The following is a 13,804-nucleotide window of genomic DNA, read 5'->3' as shown; positions in this document are numbered from 1 at the left end:
ACTGGAGGATCAGTGCCAGCCTGGGTACGAGTGACAGCTCTGAACTAGAGGAGCAGCACCCTTCCTCCATGTGAGTGGACAAACTGCAGCTGGAGGAGTGAGGCCCCGGCTCCAGAGGAGCACGGGAGAGAGGAGCAGGGGCAAGGAATAACCAACCATCACCATCCTGGACAAGGACAACACCTGGGCAGAAACAGGAGCAACCAGACCCTATGACTGAGGACAGTAAGTTCAACTGCCCCCTCGAATCCCCACCCTAGAGCCACGTCCAGCAGAGGACACAGGTCCAAGCATATTCTCCATACCTTGGCTTGCATGGTAACTGCAACCTGGGGAGAATGAACAAAGGGGCTTCTAGTGCAAGGAAGTTACCTCAAAAACCCATAGCTCCTAAAATCAGGCAGAAAATCCTGCCTGGCTGGATCCCAAGACTGTAGGTCTTAGAAAGAAACCATTCATTCAATAACACAGGAATTTTACCTTGACTCAATCTCTTTTTCCCTTCCAGTTTTTTTCTCTTCCTTTTATCTCCCATTTTTGCTCTCTGTTTATCTTTTTCTTATTTATTCTTTTCAGCAACTATCCTCTATCACTATTAATTTCCTTTTACCCCTCAATAGGACCTACTAACTTACTTTTCTCTCCTCCTCCTCATATCCCATTGATTAATTTTTCAAAATATGCTTTTTTCATTCTTTAGCATCCCCTCCTCCCCCCACTTTTACACTATGACCACTAAGTTGGGAAATTGGAAAGGGCTCTAGTGAGTGGTTCTGGAAGAAGGTTTCTTATGAGCCTGTAGCCAGGGAGTGGCTGGCATCTGGAAGTGCAGTTAGAATATAGGGTCTGCTTGGGCATCTCTCTCTCTCTTTCTCTATGTAGTTTCAGGACCTCTCCACTTGGTCTATTTATGATATTTGGGTTTCCTCACAGCATGGGGGCTTCAGGGAGTTGGACTATTTACATGGTAGCTCAGGACTCTAGTGCTGGTGTTTCAGTGAGGCAAGGGAAAGTATTTCTTTCATAGCTTAGCCTTGAAAGTCATGAAGTATCATTACCACTCCATTTATGTTGGTTCTAAGCAAGTTACAGACCTTACTTTTTGATAGGAGTATCGAGGTCATATTATCATAAAACATGTGGGGTGTTACCATCTTTGGACAATGCAATTGTCATAAGTACAGCATTATTCAAGATGAAGTGATCCCAATAAGCAGAGTCCAGATGGAAATTGGCCTTTTGGGATTCTCTATTATCTCAAAATCTTATATGCCAATTTGAATGTAAAATATACTTTGGTTTCTCATTGAAATCTACTATTTCTTTTATTTATGTTTTCCTTTAAATCTTTGAATATATGTATACTACTCTTAAAGTATTGTAAATTGTCATTTTTTTGTGTATGTTTCTACTGACTGATTTTTTTCCTGACTATAGATACCATTTTAACTACTTTTTAAAATCAGGATTGTTTTTTTCTTGGATCAAATACTTGACATTGTGAATACTATTTTTTTGAATGTATTTTAGAATTTTCTTTTAAATATGGGTGGAATTAATTTTGTCAGAAATTTGTAACTTGCAGATCAAAGTGAGCCTGTTAAGTTTGTTTTTAGTGCCTCTCTGCAGTAACTTCAGTCTAGTGCAGTTTAACCCTAACATTTCTGGGTTCTCTTCTAAATACCTTGCTTGTTTAATAAGATTTCTCTATGCCTATTGGTTAAAACATGAATGACTCCCAAGCCTCTATGAGTCTGGCAATGGTACAGTGCTTAGTTCCTTGGTAGTTTTTTTATTCATGGTTATTCTTTGCCTACTTTCATAGTGTCTTACCACACATATGCAGAACTGAATATTCTGCGAAATGCAGGGGCCACCTATGTGTATTTCTGGAGCTCTTTTCCTGTGTAATTCTCTTTTTTGTTATTCTGTTTTGAAAATTCCAGCCGCCCTTGCTCTTCAAACTCCAATATTATCTCTCTGAGAGCCCATGATCTACTTGGCTTCCACTTTTACATGCTCAAGTCTCCAGGTAGAAGGTTGGGGGCATTTGTAGGATTTTTCATACATATTTTTTTTTCAGGGGTCAAGTCCTGTGCAATTTGAAGCTTTTTTAAAAATAGTTTTTCCTAAATGATGAGAAATGGAAAAAATGGAAATAAAGTCTTTGTAAATAGGGAAGGGTGGAGGGCGTGAAGGGAGGGCTAGGAATGGGGAAAAAGAAGAACCAAGATGCATTATGTAAAGGTACAATTCCCAATGAGAAATGTAATTGTGTTGTATACCTACAATGTACCAATAAAAGAATTTAATACAAATAAATAAATAAATAAATAAATAAATAAATAGTTTTTCCTGTTGAAAAAGTAGTTTATAGTGAGAAGGCAAGTCTAGTTCCTGTTTCTATATCATATACTTGGAGTAGAAATTATGAGGAATTTTAAGGCAAAGTGGAATGATATTTTTCTCTTATTCTGTATGGACATAGTTTTATCTGGTGACCGATTAAATAAAACTCTATTAGGTCAATACCAACAAATTAAGAATTTGCCAAAGAAAACGAGACTTTTTGAGTTAATTTGATGCATTTGCCCATTGGACAGGGTTCAAAAATGATTTGGGAAGAAACTTGGCTTTAGTCCATCTTGACAAATATCAAAGTATTCCTCATTTTTTCAATCACTCTGTTTTTATCTGCAGAAAACAAATTCAAAACAGCTGGAAGAGAGACACATGAGGTCAGAAGAGACTGTGCTGCTCTGAACTGCCAGTTATAGTGCACAGAAGTATATCACATACCTTTTTGTGTGGGATACAAAGAAAAGTCTCTTATTGCTCCCTTGGCTCACATCGTGGTTTTATGTTCCCATGGTTTGGAAGCTATGACTTAGAAAAAGCCAAGGCACCTGGCTGACAAACCAGTTGACATAAATGTGCTAACCATATTCTGGAAGGTGGCCTGGTCTGTTAACTGGCTTCTGAGAAATGATAAACATGGCGGCCTCACAGACAGACTACCACTCTCTCAAGATCTGAAAGTTCTGGAATATGAATCCAGAGCAAGTTCATTGCTTTCTATTTTCCGTGGAAATGGATCAAACAAACTGCTAAAGGCTCTTCCTATCATAGTGTGCATCACTGTTTGTCAAAGTAGTAGTGGGCCTCAGAACTCTCTCATAGATGTGTGTATTTCTCTATCTACTATAGATGTGTGTATTATATTTAAGTTTATATAATGTTTTAATATGCAGCTAAAAGTAGTACAGGCCAGTTTTTCATTCCTTCATCTCTGATATACATAAAATTATTCCTACTACCTGTTGTAGGAGGATCTAATGAATTGATACATGTAAATAACTCTGTGCCTAGTAAATAATGCTTTAAAATACATTTTTATCTCTACTGCTATTATTCTTATATTATAGATTGCAAGATTGTATTTCTTGATTACTTCAAGACATTCTACAAGGTATATTACACACTTGGCTCCTCTCTGGCCTTGTTTTAACTTTTTTGTCATGTTTATCTCTATACTCTATTTAGGATGTATTTCGGGAAATGCATTTTGAGGTAAAGGATCTACCACTGTGTTCCAGTCTATCTGCCAAAACCAGGAAAGAACTAAGGCGAGAAAAGTCAAGTTAAACTGTGGTCATTCACAGATGTTGTGTGGAGAAGCTAGCTGACTTCTTACTTTATAAGAGTGGTTCTCCTGTATGAGGCTTGGATCCAGGTGTGACAGGCAAGAATGGACTGTAAAATGTTACAAGTGTGAATGTAGACCAGTGAATGATGGCCAACCTATGGCAGGCATGAATGCCGCAGTGGGCATGCAGAGTCCTATCTGTCGGCATGTGAGCCAAGTTATCCCCAGCAACCGACCATCAGATATTCAGGTTTAATTGCAGTGTTGGGACTTTGTGATAAATAAGTGGGCTATAGGTCATAGTTTGGGCACTTGATCTCAAATAGGTTCACCATTACTGGGACAGACAGTTGAAAGGCAGAGTGGCTAGGCTTATTTTATTTTATTTTTTAAAATTAATTTTTGGTACACTTTTGACCTACATAATGATCACATTAATCATAGGGAATTTGTACTTGTACGTAATATATTTTTTCCTTTTTTCCCCATTCCCCTCCCATCCCTTCAATCCTTCTTCCTTTTCCCTTTACAAAACTTTATTTCTATTGTTTTTCTTCCATTCTTTTTTATTTTTCTTATCCCTATTCCCTCCCTTCTCTTCCTCCTCACCCTCCCATGTTCCCCTTCCTATTGAATGTTTTCTTCCTATTTTCCAATATCTATTGTCCATTTTAGTCCTTTTGGTTTCTCACACAAGGGAATGTGATATTTAAACATATGTGTCCAATTTATTTCACTTAAAATTATGTTTGCAAGGTGCATCAATTTACCTAAAAATGTCTCAACTTTATCTTTCTTTATGGCAGTGTAGTACTCCATTTTATATAAAAACCACATCTTCTTTATCCACTCATCAGTTGATGGGTACCTGGGCTGTTTCCAAGATTTAGCTATTACAAACGTGCTGCTATAAGTATGAGTGTGCATATATCGCTGTGGTATGGTGCTTTTAACTCTTTCAGAAAGATACCAAGAAAGGGAATAGCTGAGTCAAATGGAGCCTCTAGTTTTAGTTTTTTGAGGAATCTCCATACTGACTTCCATATTGGTTGTATCAATTTACACTCCCACCAACAGTGGAGAAAGGTTTCTTTTTCCCCATAGCCTTTCCAGCATTTGTTATTGGTTGATTTCTTTCTTTTTTTAAAAAATTTTTTTTCTTATTTTCAAAATTGTAATTACCAAAACAGTAAACAAACAACTCTGAAGTTAGAGTGCAAAATTAAAACACCTTATTGTTTTAAAGATGCAATAGCAAGAAAGTATAAACACATCCACATTTTAAATAGTCATTTGTGTGGTAGGTAAATGCCATTTAAAAACATTTTTAATAGAAAAACTGATTTGTAAGTCAATTTACAGAAGATCAAAAAAATCAATGTTTAATACCAACTAACTATAAATAACTAAAAGGGAGGAAAGTGCCCTCTGTCCTGTTTCTGCTTCAGCCTCTATACCTTCTGCTCCTTGCCTTTTGGAGAAAACATTGTATTGTAAGGCTGCGGTCTTTTTGGATGAGGACAAAGATCAAGATCCTCCTTAATGTAACCTCTTTCTATACAAGCTTGAGTGGAAAGAAAACCAACTTCCCAGAAATTCTCTGGTGTGTTGGGTGGAACATAGCGAAATTGGTGTCTTGAGCAGGAAGCCAACTTCTTTTCTCTCTCTTTGGCTGGCATATCTGCATAATAAATTTACATGTGTGCCCAAGTAATTTTCTTCTCTCTTCTTTTTTCCGAACTACCTCAATATGAGGAAAATTTCGTAAGCTAGTGTCTCTCTCATTATCTTTAAAATATGGCTCCACAAATGCTTTCTGCTTGACTTTATCTTGTTTATCATCGTGTGCATTTGGTTTCCTTATGGCAGTGGATAATTCTTCCAATTCATTTACCACCTGGGGAAAACTATCTGCAAAACAGATTCGTATTCTTCATGTGTTGTCTGATCAAACAAATCTTCCAAGCTATCATTCGTCTTTCTCTATTTGGACTTTTTTCTCCTTTTTGTCCTTGCTTCTTCACCTTTAAAAGCAAACTTTCACTGACCAGCATACAGTCCATGTCTACTGCCTCTCCTCCTAATTTTGACTGACTGTCATCCTTTGTATCTATTATAGTAATATCCATTTTATACTGAGAAAGGTCTGCTCCTGGATCTACACTCCACTGGATATTTTCAAAGGATGCATCTTGGTTGTTGTTAGACTTTGTTTTGGTAATTCTGCAGGGATTTAACTGAAGAACTAGTTCACATCCTCCATGAACTGATCTGCTTTTTACGTTTATTGGCTCATTAGAACTAGCACCCTTCATATCATCAAAAAGATTCTCTGTCTCCAAACTTTCATGTGGACATAGAGGGATCTTGAAGATGGAATTTTCTTCTTTTATAGGTAACAGTGTTTTATTGTCTGGAGGGGATTTACATAAAGACAGGTGAACACACTCCTGTAGACAGAACTCCTCTGGGAAATCTTTGGTTACCATGTAGCCCCCATCCAAGTCCTTACAGCTTGAGGAAGAGCCTTTTGGGATGGGCTTAAAAGCTTCATAAAGAGTCACTTGCTGGAATTTGTTTTTGGACGTCTCATTTCCTTGTCTTTTCTCTTGATGCTGAATAGCTGAAAATTGGTCAGACAGATCCAGAGGTTTATCCAAAACATGGTCCCCATTTATGGAGAATTGACTATCCATTGGAAAAGGAAGAGAATTTTCTTTATCAGAAGAGGCTTGGGGGCAGCATACTTCGTATTCATTTTCTTCCTTTTGGATGTTCTGCCTCCCAATGATTTCAGGGACACTCTATGTTTATCCATCACAGTATCTTTAGTGTGATCAGTAATATCCTGTTCATTTATGGATTCACTTATATTTTTAAGAATCTGCTTACTAAAAGATGACTGGCTAATGGCCTTGTTCAGTTCAGACCCAAGACCATGATGAGTGAAAAGGGCACTATCTTCAGATTTTGATCTAGTTTTCTCTGATCTAGAAATAGAAGCTGGGCTGAAAGGGGCTGTTTTGAGATGGCTTTGTTTCCCAGTGTCTAAAAGAGAAGGGGACAACCTTGTATTCAAACCCAAACTACTTTTCACAGTAGACGTAGGTACAACTACAGGAGATGACATCTGAGGAGTCAATTCTTCTTGAGGAGGAGTCTTTGAAGTCGAATCTGAAAATCTTAAACTATCTTTAGCATTTCTCATGGATTCCTCAAAAGGCTGCTTCTGTGATCTCCTTCCAGAGAATGGTATAGCTCATCACCAAGAGGGTTCATGGGACCCTGAGATTCAGATTCCTCTTGAATGCCACATCCAAGTGTTTCAGCAACAACTGTAGCTAAATTAAAAGATGACTTATTAGTGGGACATCTTCTTGTTCCACGTATTTTAGCCACTGGAGCTTCACTTTGATCACAAGTGTCAGCAGCTAGAATTCCCTTTCCATTAGGGCTGTGTTCTGAATGAGTTGAAGCCTTAGGAAATTTTCTTAATTCATTTGTACACACAGAATGCTCCAATCTAGTATTTGTATTTTCAACATATCAGACATGGAGATTCTCCTTTCTTGGTAGCCAGTTAATGCCCGAAAATTATAAGGCTGTTATTGGTGAATCTGGAATAACATTTTCCTCACATTCAAGTTCAGCTGCTTGACACTGTTTATCCTTCTCCAGTATCTTCTGCAGTTGTTCAGAAAGCTTTATGTTTTCCTCCTGAAGAGCATTCTTTTTCATTCACAAGCTCTGTAATAAGCTTAAGATTCTGCTGTCAGATAATTTCAAACTCTTGCTGCTTTTTCCGCATATGTTCTTCAGTTACTGCACAGCGATCACATAATCCTGCTCGTAATTGATCTTCTAAAACTTTAGTGGTTTCTTGAAGGACTTTCTGTTGCTCTCTCAGTTGTTAATTTTTGGTGAAGAACTCTTCCAGTCTTTGTGCATCTCAAGTACGTTCCTTTTTCAGTTTGGATATTTTCACTTGTAAACCTTGTACTTCTTTATCATGGTACTCTTTCAACTTTGTCCAAAGTTCCTTAAAATCATTAGATACATCTGCAGAACTAGGGCTTCCACAACCACTTCCAGAGACATTCATCTTGTTTAATAGGCTCCAAACTTCTATTTGCTTAATATTTTCAAAACTTTTCTGTTACATTATATAAATGTGAAGTTGTTTTTGGATGGCTGTGATACCCACTAGGACCCGTGCCCGGGCACGGGAAAGGAGGATCTTTTCAGCTTCCAGGACGGCCTGAAATTCTAGAGCCCCAGCCGGGAAGCACACACCCACCAGGATTGTGAAGGAGGGGCAGCTAGCTCTTCTCTTTTGCCCCTTTCCCTCAGGTGACTGCCAGACCTCTCCCGGGGCAGCCTGGGCTTCCCACGGGCTGAGGAAGGGCCTCAGGGCAGCCAGCCGGGTGTGGGAGCCTTCGACATCACTATTGGTTGATTTCTGGATGATGGCCATTCCATTCGCTCTGGAGTGAGATGGTATCTTGGTGTTTTAATTTGCATTTCTTAAATGACCAGTAATGGTGAACATTTTTTCATATATGTATTTGCTGTTTGTATTTCTTCACCTGGGAAGTGTCTGTTCATTTCAGATGCCCATTTTTGGATTGGGTCTTTCAATTTGGGGTGTCTGATTTTTTTGAGTTCTTTATTCTAGATAGTAGTCCTTTGTCTGAAGAATAGCTGGTTAAACTTTCTCCCCATTTTGTGGGCTGTCTCTTCACTCTGTTGGTGGTTTCGTAGCTGTGCAAAAGCTTTTTAATATGATGTGATCCCAGTTGTTAATTCTTTGTAATATTTCCTGTGTGATCAGGGTTTTGTTCATAAAGTCTTTGTCTACACCTATGTCTTCAAGAGTCCTAGCTAGTCTATCTTCCAGAAGATTAAGTGTTTCTGTTTTAATATTTAGATCTTTGATCCATTTCAATTTTAGTTTAGTGCATGGTGAGAAATATGAGTCTAGGCTTAATCTTTGAGATGTGGAAAGCTAATTTTGTTTGGTCCTGTTTTAAACAGAAGCACACCAAGAAATGTACTATGAGCTGTGATCATTTAGCTATTAACTTAGCCTCAAACCCAATGTTCTGTACTTTGCTCTGCACTGCTGGTTTACAGCTCTGCAAATCACATATCCCAACCTCTTGCCAGCTGACTTCCTTTGGATTCTGCTAACTTCCATCACTAGAGGGAGAATAGAAGGTAGAACTTGAGAATAAAGGCTTCCTTCCTATTTCTTGTTGGCCTTGCCAGTGTTGCTCTGACATTGAATGTTTATTCTTGTGTTTTTTTCAATTTGCCAAAACTAACTGTATCCTCTCCCATCTGAGATACTGATGGTAGCCAGGTGTTACCCCTTTTTTAGAGATCTGGGCTCTCAGCGGAGTTCCTTCTCTGAGACCTTGATGTTCTACCAGCAGCTGGGAAGTACTATTTCCTTAGTGGGTATCCCTTTTCTGAGCTTCTAAATTTTGGTAATCCTGACATCGTCCCTCTTCTTCACCTAGTGCTAAGGGTATAGATTCTTCCTATAGTTATCATTTCTCAGGTATCTTCCTGTAGTTGTCTCTAGGGTACCTTAGTACTTTGGTTCTTTCATTTCTCCAATACTCATGAACATCATTTCCTATATTAAATCCTTTCTGTTTAAATATCTGATACAGTTCTCCCTCCCCCTTCCTCTTCCTAACTCCTTCCTGGTGTTACTTTTCCAATAAAGTCCTTTTAAACAGGGATAGTCATACTAAACATACTATTCATGGATTGTTTTGGTTATGACCTTGTCCTTGAGTATAGCTCTGAGCTCCTTTCTAAAGGAAAATAAGAGGCTCTTAGTTCATGGCATGAAATTGCATAATAACTAAGTTATAAACTAAAGTGAGTTGGAATAACATTCCCATAAAATTCCTTATAAATTTCTTGGGGTGAACTAAGTGATCACTGAAGATGTTATGTAGTAACAGTGGCTACTAGGACTGGAGTGAGGTGTTTTATTTTGGTCTGGACTGGAGGAATAATAAAAAGAAAATGACAAGTTCAGGGTTTTAATTCTCTGCTTAGAAGTCAATCACAGAACTACGGATTTCAATGGTTGCCTTACAAAAGACCATTACAGGGCCGGGATACAACTCAGCGGTGCCATGCCTGCCTGGCAAGCACGAGGTTCTGAGTTAGATCCCATTATAGTCCTTATAGACAATTATAGCCCTTGGAACTGTGGAACAAATATGACTGAAAGCCAAACCCCAAATTTAATTGTGTGGGTTGCAGAATTATAATCTACATTGGAATCACAGACTTATACCAAATTGTTATGTGTAAATTCAAGAACTGATTGTCAAGGAGTAGGAGTCTGAGACTTGGGATGAGGTAGTTCAGAAAATGTTGAAAAATTTGAATCCTAATGTCCCTGAAGTTTTCTTTCTAGCAGAACAAGATTCTTCTTTCAAGTCCGAGATGATCTCTCCCTTGATTGAAAACTTTGAATCTCACCTGATGCTATTGTCATATGAGAGTAATTTTTTTTCCTGATCCTTCCATCAAGGTTATAGCTGAAATCAGATCTCCTCAGGTACAGAAGGAAAAGTGCCAATCTCATCTGGAAAGAAAGAGCATAAACACTAAGAGAATTGCATGATTTGGTCAATTTATATCAGCTGAAGCCTGGGGAATATGAAATATGGTGGAATAAATTTTAAGTGTCTTAGACTAAGGAGAATAGAACATAATATGGAATCAGCTTGAATTTATTGATGGATGCACTTAGCAGAACTTATGGATTTAATGTGTTAGCCTAACTGGCTGGCAGTGGCTCTGAAACCGTATTTGGCTGGGCTGAAACTTGGAATAAACAGTGGCCTACATTCTATGGAGCTGTAATGCAGACCTTGTGTGGCATAATGTAGAGCAGGGGTCAACAAATTATGATCTACGGGTCAAGTCTGTGAGTTAAGAATGGTTTTTATAATTGGAGGAGGACACATGGGAAGGAGAGGAGGAGAAGAGAAGGAGGCTCAGGGGAAGAAGCAGGAGAGAAAATTGGGGGTGAGGGAAAACATATGTGGTTGCAAAGCCCAATCTCTACTGTCTGTACTTTTACAGAAAACAATTGAGGGCTTCTGATATAAAGTATTCGAAGGTTTGGGGCTAAGAATAGTAGAATAGAGTGCTATGTGCAAACTGTATCTTGCACGTATCTTTCCAGCCCTGACTCAGGCTGGAGTGTTCTGACTGAGCACTACTGGGGAAAGAGTGGCTCATTTCATCCCTCACTATTTGCTTTAAAGGGACAATAATGATATCCACAGACACCTCTTTGCCTATACCCTTGCTCCTCTCTTGTCCCCCTTGGGAGATAAGGGACATGGGACTATAAAAACTAGTGAGCCTTTGGGTCAGGACTGGCTATTGATCTTTTTTCCTTTAGTGGAGGTGGTTTTCTGGAGGGCTAAGGAAAGAGAAGACTTAGACCTTACTGAGACTTCTGCTTCAAAACACCTACTTTAGGCTGAAGGAGAGTTCCCGAAGATAAGGTAGTTGTGCACAGTTCTATACATCTCCTTCCTCAATTATCGGGGCTGATAAAGTGGTTGCTGATTGGGTGTTTAGTTTCCATGGTTATCACAATTCTTTTTTTGGGAGAAATTCTTTTTCTTTTCCAGATTATCTTTTCACTCACATGCTTTTGGAAAAATTCTTTTTTTTTTTTAAAAAAGGACCATTTGTAGTTCCTGCCACTCTGGTGTCAATGGGAGAATTTACTTTATAAAATGTGTACGCGCTGGTGGTTTCTCAGAAAAAATCAAAAACCATTGTTGTGAGAATGAAGTCATCTGTTTAGAGAGGAAAGCCCCAAGGATAAGTCAAAGGGTGAAAACCCAGTACCCTCCACAAGCTCAGCCCTTTGGCACACAGAGCCATTGTCAAAACCTGTTTCCAGAGCAACTGAATTCTCCCCTGAAATTACTTGGCAGTTGACAAGCTCTTCTCCCTGAGGGTCTGGAGCAATTCCTTTCCAGGGCCTTATTTTAAGGCAGCTTGTTCTTGATGGAAAACAAGATAATTGCCAGCTGAAGAATGTCGCACTAGCCTGAAGTGGGCTCACCTAATAAATCTTTATAGTGTGAAGAACAAAATCTGTGTTTGGAGGTTGGCCTCTATTTGATGTCCCCATCATCTTGTAGATCCTAATGTCAAAGCATTCTCTGGCCTTTTGGGTTACTTTCAGGATAATATTGCATCTAGAGCCACAGTGGTGAGAAGACAGCTCTTGTGGGATATTACTCCCATGCATTTGTCTGAACTGAGCTTGGGATAAATTGCTGTTCACTATTGCAAACTTTGTTTTCTGACTGTGGCATAATGGGGTTGGGGGAAAGAAAACTAGGCCTTCTTTTGATTTTTTAAGTCTTTAAAAAACTTTTAAAAAAACTATAAAAGCTTAATTTAAAAATGGATGTCTAAGATGAATTGCTAGGTCAAAGCTAACAAAAGTGGAATTTAATATATGTGTAAAAATCCTGTGATTAGGTTAAAAAATCAGTTTCCTAAATAACTACCAGGTGGGGAAGCTATTGATTTTACAGTCGTGGAGAATCTTTCTATTAAGAAAAAACAACTTGCATCATTTCTTCAACCAGCCCCCTAAGAAAAGGCTCTCTTGGGCCCTGTGCAAACAGAATAATTTAAATCTCATCTAACAAAAAGATTAAACAGAATCCTTCATTGTGGAACGGTATCCATTAATTAAGAGCAAAAGAGTGAAAGCAATTTAACTATGCAGCTGAGCCAACAAAATTTGATAGTTAGGCTATTAAAACCTAAAATCTGGGTCAATCATTGAAAATAAAATTGGACATATTCAGAAAGTAAAACATAACTGAGAAAATACAAGCGGATACAGAGAGAATAGGAGAAGGCTTTGGGGTTCTCATGGACAATCTTCTGTGAGCTAAGTGTATTGGGTACACTTAGGTCTCTTGATTAAACCTAGGTTGCTTTTGGCATTTGTGGGGGACTAAAGAGGAAAATGGGCTCCACTGGGTTATAAGATGGTGGCTGCAGCCAATCAAAATAAGACTCATGAGAAAGTCTGTGCATGGCTAGCTACAACAGGACTTTCCCAGGCCACAGTGCATTATAGTTTTAAAGCAATTTCACCTTCATTATCTCTTTTGCCCCTCTGATGTGGCCACTGAAGAACTGAACAAAGAAATTTCTTTACGTTCCCTGCCCTGGTCAGCAGCAAGGCTAGGGCTGGTCTCCTAGGCTCCTGCTTTTTAAATATTATCTTCCATAGAAGATTGCATCTTTCAAAAGGTTGTTAATCTTGTCTTGGAAATGACTCTACTTCCTCTCTTGAATTAAAATTGTGGTGGTGGGAAATAAGGGTTAAGTACCTGCCTATGTATTTTTTCGCTTCTTCCCTGGGATAGTCTGTGAGCATCTCCCTGCCGTTTGGGCCCCTGAGTCTTCTTTCCTTTCAGTCAAGTTTCCGGTGGGATTGGTGAAGCTTTGTTGCCCCTTGTGAAGCCGATAGAGTCTGGGATACTTTTTATGAAGCAGTGATCCACAGAAACTGTTGCTCACACAAATGCCTTTGTGTTTCTAGAGAGCAGAAATTCTGGTGAGTCCAGAGCTAGGGGAACCTCTGCCTTTTAAGAATCTTTTCCTTCTTATTCTTTCACAACCTCTCCCTTTTCCTCCTCTCGGGGCACACTTCTGGCTTTCCAGAACATTCTATTTTTGCATACATGGCAGCACTGGTTTAGCCATGACTACTGATGGTCTGGCTTTTTAGATGGGTTTGGGGGTTCTCAGCCGCTTAACCTCAGGGTTGGTCTTGATATGGATTCCCATGATGTCATCTCTGGGCCCTGTGGGGGCAAATCTCAACCTGTCAAACTAGTCCTGCTGGGTTGCCAGCTCATTTACTTAATTGCTCACTTCAACACTCTCTCTTTGCTTCCACCTCTCCCCACTTGGGGCATATGTCATCCCACAACTCTGAGTTTCAGAAACTTAATTGCAAGATTGAAATTGTATACGTTCAGTTTACTCAATCATTACAGTCCTAAAAAGTATTTATTAAGTGCCTAATTGTGCATAGGAATATATAAAAGGGGCTGACTTAATGATGAGAAA

At 38.9% G+C, this 13,804-nt stretch overlaps 1 pseudogene; it reads right to left on the bottom strand.

Annotated features, from left to right (window-relative positions):
• Positions 1-5,097: 5,097 nt before the first annotated feature.
• LOC101707651 (DNA endonuclease RBBP8 pseudogene) lies at positions 5,098-8,073 on the bottom strand (annotated as a pseudogene).
• Positions 8,074-13,804: the final 5,731 nt, after the last annotated feature.

The sequence above is a fragment of the Heterocephalus glaber genome, unplaced genomic scaffold (assembly GCF_053883595.1).
Source record: "Heterocephalus glaber isolate CG9 unplaced genomic scaffold, H.glaber_assembly_v1.0 deba00001457, whole genome shotgun sequence".
In the NCBI taxonomy this organism is placed as follows: Eukaryota; Metazoa; Chordata; class Mammalia; order Rodentia; family Bathyergidae; genus Heterocephalus; species Heterocephalus glaber.
Note: the sequence above shows the minus strand (reverse complement) of the source record. Positions and strands in the feature narration are given on the sequence as shown.